The sequence below is a fragment of the Sinocyclocheilus anshuiensis genome, unplaced genomic scaffold (assembly GCF_001515605.1).
Source record: "Sinocyclocheilus anshuiensis isolate Anshui unplaced genomic scaffold, SAMN03320099.WGS_v1.1 scaffold1891, whole genome shotgun sequence".
Classification (NCBI taxonomy): Eukaryota; Metazoa; Chordata; class Actinopteri; order Cypriniformes; family Cyprinidae; genus Sinocyclocheilus; species Sinocyclocheilus anshuiensis.
In genome coordinates, this window is record NW_015549560.1 from 96,428 (window position 1) to 102,013 (window position 5,586).

Here is a 5,586-nt window from a genome sequence, read left to right on the forward strand (position 1 = left end):
ACCAGTGAAATTTCACAGCAAACACTACTAGGATATTGAATAAAGTCTTTCAAATAAATAAGTAAATGTTAATATTTAAATAAATACAAAAATATTAACTAATTAAATCACAATGGTATGTAGCCATAAAAGTATTTGTAAATTAATAAAGCTCCAGACAAGCTTTTAAGTAATTGTTCAAGTAAACAGTAATAAAGAACCAGGAAATTAATTGCGAATTAAGAATTAAGGATGTAAATATTATAAATATTATAAATATTTTAAAGCTCTGTAATTCTTAATAAATTATAAACAAAACAATCTGGTAATTTGCAGTTTAAGATCAGGCTTTCGACTATAATGTAATGTTGAATGGCTTTAATTACCCATTTTATCCCTAGAAAATAAATAAATAAATACATTTTATTTAATAGAGGCTTTGGCTTCATTCACAGTACTTAGCAAAAAGATGCCATTAAAAAAAATATTTTATATTATATATTTAAAATACTGCCTTTATGTTTTTTCCACGTTAATTTGGAGGTTCAACGAGAAAATATGTTTATGATTACAAATTTTGGGTGTGTATTTATTTTTTATCGAATGACAGCTCTAGTTTCATCTCAGCTCTAGTGATTCATTGTGTGGTTTAGTTTTAATCACAAAACTCTTTGAACAAAACCAAAAACACATTCACAAAAATGCATTCGGAGCCTAGGCCCCTAAAAAACTCCGGTCACAATTGTGCCACCTGTGTTGCCAGGAAAGCTCTGCAGTTTAACTGTTATATTGGAATGCAGATCCACTGCCAAGCACCTGTAAGCACTACTGAGATTACACCAAAACACAATGTCTCCAAGGACATAATCTTTACAATACACACACATACAATGTACACTGTACATTTATATACACACACAGACCTCAAAGAAATCAATTCAAAAAAGAATACAATACAAAATTCTAGAGTATCAGTGTATACTGTGAGGTGAACAAAGAGAGTATGTGAAATGTTTCACTGCTTTAAAAAAAAAAAAAAAACTGTTTCCAACAGCTCTAAGGATACATCCTAAAATACCTGTAACTCAAAACTGCTATTTCAACAGTTAAACCTGAGCGCAGCAATAAAAACAATAAAAAAATCTTGGAAGAAGAGTGTCTTCAACATAAAGCAAAACTAACCTCTTTAAAATGTACTGATTATCTATACATTTTAAAGAGGTTAGTTTTGCTTCATGTTGCTTTTACACATCTATGCAAAAGTGCATTTAGAGCTCTGCCTTTTAAAAGAGGATATTTTTACAGACAGTAATTTAATGAACTGATAATCCTAGCGCTTCATTTATACAGATGCTAAATGTGAACATATGACTGTTTCTGAAATGTTCCTATAAAATGTCAGTATGCACAAAAATGTAAATGCATCTTTCTTTATTAATCGCAATTCATCCAAAATTCAAGAGCAATTTGTACAAATGCATCACCTCCACCTACAGAACACAAATATCTCTTTATCATTCAGAAGTACAACATTCATCATTAATGGGCAAGGAAATTCAAGTGTGCTTTCGGAAAACGTTTATCCAGTCGGCATATATTAATATTACTTTTAGGAAATCTTTAATAAAAATGAATAATAAAAAGCAGTTAAATGCTGCTCATTTGCATGTATAATTATAAGAATGCATATTTATTTCTATATTTTAAGAATCAATGTAAAATTAATTGAATTACTGGTATATGAGTAGCAGACAGTTAGTATAAATAGTGATCCTGGTGAGAATCACACTGCAGAGATTTTGGCCTAAAAAAATCTCTATTACTAAAAACCACGTAGCTGAACTACACGTTTTTTTTCCTCTCTCTACAGTTTATTTTGTCTGAGACTTGTTAAAGTATCATGTTTCTGATCAAAACTGGATAATTTCACAGTTGGCTCAGTCTATAATCATGTTTTTGCAAACCTCGCTCTTGCTCTAAAAGACTTTAATGTGATCACCGATAAACTCAACACCTTGTGCTCTGAAACTAAAACCTGCACATCTGTTCTAACAGGATGTGCCCCCAGCTCTCTGTACAATCCTTCCCAAAGCCTTCTCTGCAAGTCTCATAGCGCATGTCTCGTTCACACAGGCCCATGTCAACAGAATGGCAGGCTGTGGTTCTCAGGGGTTTCATTACATGAGAGAGAAAGCCCTTCCACAATCCAGAATGAAGGGCCTCCCAGTGGGAGTCTGACCTCCCTCTCCACACATACTCTGTGTCCTCATATGCAGCGTGCACAATAGCCACTGCCACTGGAACTCTTGATCGTTCTATTGAGACTTCCAGTAAACCTGTGAGGATTGAAGGAATGTCCATTGTTTTTGGGCGGTCACCCTTTTGTGGGAATTCCACAATGGTGCACAATCTCGACAGACATTTGTTATTGTGAAGGCAATAATTAGAAAAAAATGCTTTGTGTGTGAAACCTCTCATTAGTTGCAACAACCAAATGAGTAAACAGAGCACAGCAGAGGTATGCTTAGTGTAAAAAATAATAATAAATCAAATAAAATATGTATGTGCTGTGTGGTAAATTCTAGGGCTGCACGATTATGGTTAAACTGTTAATCATATTATGTTGCTCAAAAATATAATCATGATTATTAAATCACAATTTCATTAGAATTATTGCACTTTCACATAAGCACAAATTAAAGGTAGGGTAGGCGATTTTGGAAAGGCTAGCAATAGCTATAGCATAAGATCCCACCCTCCCTGCAAATTACTCTCCAAAGCCACGCCTCCTCCAAAACACATGAACACACTCAGGCAGACCAGAGTTTAACCAGCGACACGATGAGAGATGGTGTTGGTGGAGGGTTGAATGCAACGCTGTCAGATTACCTCATGTCTTATTCACTGGTAAGAAAACATTTCAGTACAAAGCGCATATTACAATAATAACGCCTTCCATTCTCGCTCGGTCTGTAATAGCGTAATGGAACGTGCTCATGACGTATCATGTCTGCGCAAACAGGGTGCGCGGAACAAATACATGCGTCGACAGGTAGGTAAGACCTATCGGAGCCCTCGGACCGAGGGATATGATTGGATGAACATTTTATGGTTCTACGCTTTCCACAGACGATATAAAAACATATTTAGACCACTTAACATGATTGCTATTGGGATGTGAAGAGACTTTCAACAAGCATAATAAAACATGTTTTTGAACCAAAAAACCTACCCTGCCTTTAAGAGAACAATCAACTCGCATGAATTGCTTGCAGATTTAGTCGCAGCAAACAGCGCAAACATCTGCGTGAAAGAAAACTGATTTTCATTTGTGACCCTGGACCACAAAACCAGTCTTAAGTCGCTTGGGTATATTTTTAGCAATAGCCAAAAAAACATTGTATGGGTCAAAATTACCAAAAAATTATATTTTTCTTTTATGCCAAAAATCATTAGGATATTAAGTAAAGATCATGTTCCATGAAGATATTTTGTAAATTTCCTGCCGTAAATATATCAAAACTTAATTTTTGATCAGTAATATGCATTGCTAAGAATTTCAAATTTAAAGGCTATTTTCTCAGTAGATTGTTTTGCACCCTCAGATTCCAGATTTTCAAATAACTGTATCTCGACCAAATATTGTCCTATCCTAACAAACCATACATCAATGGAAAGCTTATTTATTCAGCTTCAAAAAAAAATTCAAAAAATGTACCCTTATGACTGGTTTTGTGGTCCAGGGTCACATTTGAGCAAAATTGTTTGCCGGTGTTTTCAGATCATCATCACTTCTTCCATAATATAGAGAGAGCATGTGTGCATAGTTGCCAGGTTGGGAAGATTAAGTACACCACTGGACAGAAAATGTACCCATTTAAGAGAAGGCTCTGAAGGCTAAACTTGTGGAGACTTTTTAGTGCAAGATAACACAAATGCCAAATTAAAATGAAACATTTTAAGGATAAATAACCAGTGGGAAAATATCTCAGATGATTAATAAAACGAGAGAAGCAGAAATCGTGATCACAATTATAATATGATTTATTGTGCAAGTAAATTCTGTTTGTCAAGATATGCTACCTCCTAAAAATGTAAGGATCTAGAGATTCTCAATACGGAACTAAGATTATTCAATAAACCCCTTTCATTTTTTATAATCATCACTTTCTCTCCTGCTTTCTTCTTCCTTGGCTTTCTCTCAGTCTGATAGAAGACTTTTAGTAAATACAGTTTTGTATACCAGACAAAGCAATGATTTTTGGTATCACACAAGATTTGCTGTTAACTGGTTTAGGGTATCAGACAAACCAGATATCTTCACAGGATCTGGTAAAGAGACTGGATCCAATATTCCTGCCGTTGAGATTCAATCTAACAAAATCAGCGTGATAACATCAGTCACTTGTATTAATTGGATTGGATCTGATTTGCAAATTTGCCTGCAGTTCAGCTGAAGAAATCCACACAGAAAAGCAGTTGGATAAGTTTTTTTCACCCCTCATTGTTGAAACGAGAGGCAAGAGGGATAAAAAGCTTTTAAAATGACAGGTTTCAAGAAGATGCTCTGGGCCAAATGGCTGCTTTTGCTATACTGTTTGTCATTTTAGACGTGATGGAAAAGAACTGGAAAAGTCCTTCAGGGACAGGAAACTTAAAGGGTTAGTTCACCCAAAAATGAAAATTAGCCCATAAATTACTCACCCTCAAGTCATTCTAGGTGTATATGACTTTCTTCTTTCAGACGAATCCAGTTGGAGTTATATTAAAAATTGTCTTTGATCTTTCAAGCTGTTTAATACCACTCAGCGGGTGTTGCATGCATCAGTCCAAAAGAAGTTAAATAAAAAGCGCCCATCCATTAAAAAAGTGTCTCACACGGCTCTGGGGGGTGAACAAAGGCCTACTTTAGCGACTCAATGTATTTTTGATGCAATCCATATTCAAAAGGTAATAATCACTTTAATGTAGCTTGCGCCAACAGTTGTACATGGAAGCAGCTCCGGGAGCATGACGTATGCAGGGTTCCCACTCTTTCATGAACACCAGATTCAAGGACTTTCAAGGACTTTTTCAAGCACCATTTATTTTATATCAAGCACCTATCAAATTCACACCCCAGCATATGTAGTGTCATGAAAGACCTTACATTACTTAACATTTAACCACTTAAACTTAACATTTACATTCAAAATTTCAGAGTAATAATGTTTTGAACCGTTTTGAGCAGTTGTGTAAATTTCTAAAATATTGATAAAATATATCAAACTGATTTTTGCTGTAGTTCTTGTACAATATTTAAATTTGAAAGAATTTCTCAATTTTTAAATTAATAAAAAGTGGTTAAATGTTATAATAACATGGTAAAACCTGATAACATTAAAAATTTGCACATTCACTCAAAAGATACATTACTCATTAATAAATAAACTCAAGTCAAAATAATGTTGTAAATGACTTATTGTAAATCCCATTTTTTCATCTTTGACCTAGAGGAATGCAGCTCAAACACGCAGCTGCTCAAAACGTCAGTATTTTTTGAAAATATTTGATGAACATTTTAAACCTTGTACATGTGCAAATCTGCAAAAAAATATTAAGAAAAGA